We start from the raw sequence: 1357 nt of genomic DNA, 5'->3' as shown, positions 1-1357 counted from the left end.
TGCTCAAAAACCGAATAAACCAAACAAACCGATATGTATGATGCCCCATGTAATACCATGTTCACTCCATCATGCAGAGGTCTCTCATAAAGGTAAATTAGGCAGGGACGGAGGGAGTACTAGTGTATCATTTAGTGCATGAGCTGATCAGTTTAGAGGCTTCACACATATTCTTCCGTACATAATACATTGCATGTTCCATGTGATTTTTCCACTTAATTATATTCACTAGTTTGCTTGACCGAATAAAGCATTACCTAATGTTAAGGTTGCTAGCTCTTGTGACTATTTTATGCATTCTATACAATGCAAATCAGCGCTCATGAATCATTACACTTATACTGACAGGTGCATGTATTTCGGTCTTTTGGTTAACAGAAGAAACCGAACCGATATATTATGGTTAATATGGTTTGGTTTCTTAACTTTGTGTGATTGTTTTGGTTTTCATTTTTTCAACACCGAAATTATTAAAAACCAAATAAACCGAACCGTATTAACCATATAAACCGGACGCCCACTCTGGCTCTCCCTTTGTTGGGTTGGGCCTGCGTACGCGAGGCGGTTTGTGGCTTGATGGAAGTTACCTGGAACCATGTACTCTATTTTAAAGAGCAAACGTGAAAATTCAGCAAGAATGATCAGATGGCCGAGTTGGTCTAAGGCGCCAGATTAAGGCTCTGGTCCGAAAGGGCGTGTGTTCAAATCTCACTCTGGTCAAGATATTTTTTTACTACTTATATCTTCTAAAAAAGCATAGAGTCATGTAGTAGTACTTTTTCCCCATGGAAATAAGAAAGGGCGTGGGTTCAAAACCCACTCTGGTCAAGATATTTTCTTTACTACTTATCTTCTAAAAAAACATAGAGTCATGTAGTAGTACTTTTTCCCCATGAAAATAGGAGACATACAGTACCATTTTCTCTCCATGGAAATCAGGAGTGCGCGCATCAGAGACATGCATTGACCAGCTACTAAAACGAATTGCCACTAATTGACATGCTTTTCATACCAAGAAAGGTTCAGATAGCACACCCACACACTACAGCACAAAACCAATCCCTATCTTGAGACAAGGTGGCCAAGTCTTGAACAAAGATGCATAACGAAACAGAAAGAGACGCCCGGGAAATGAAGCAAGAAGAGACATGCGGAGGCCTGAAACTGTTATTTTCTCCATTTTCTTATTTTTTATTTTTTTTATGATAGACTTGTGGGATTTTCAGTTTTTTTACTGTGATGTGGGAACTTCATATACTGGCGGCATTATGTATTACCAGCGCAACGGGTCAGAAAAAGATGTGTCCATTCACTGGAGTCAAATAATTGACCAACCGCCCGGTCGCCTGGCTGGATG

General features: G+C 39.9%; 1 non-coding gene across 1 annotated transcript; it reads left to right on the top strand.

Annotated features, from left to right (window-relative positions):
* The first annotated feature begins 639 nt into the window (after window positions 1–639).
* TRNAL-AAG (transfer RNA leucine (anticodon AAG)) lies at window positions 640–720 on the top strand. Its single transcript has one exon. It is a non-coding gene; the product is annotated as a tRNA-Leu (tRNA).
* Window positions 721–1357: the final 637 nt, after the last annotated feature.

This window comes from Triticum aestivum, chromosome 2B, assembly GCF_018294505.1.
Source record: "Triticum aestivum cultivar Chinese Spring chromosome 2B, IWGSC CS RefSeq v2.1, whole genome shotgun sequence".
Taxonomy (NCBI): domain Eukaryota; kingdom Viridiplantae; phylum Streptophyta; class Magnoliopsida; order Poales; family Poaceae; genus Triticum; species Triticum aestivum.
Note: the sequence above shows the minus strand (reverse complement) of the source record. Positions and strands in the feature narration are given on the sequence as shown.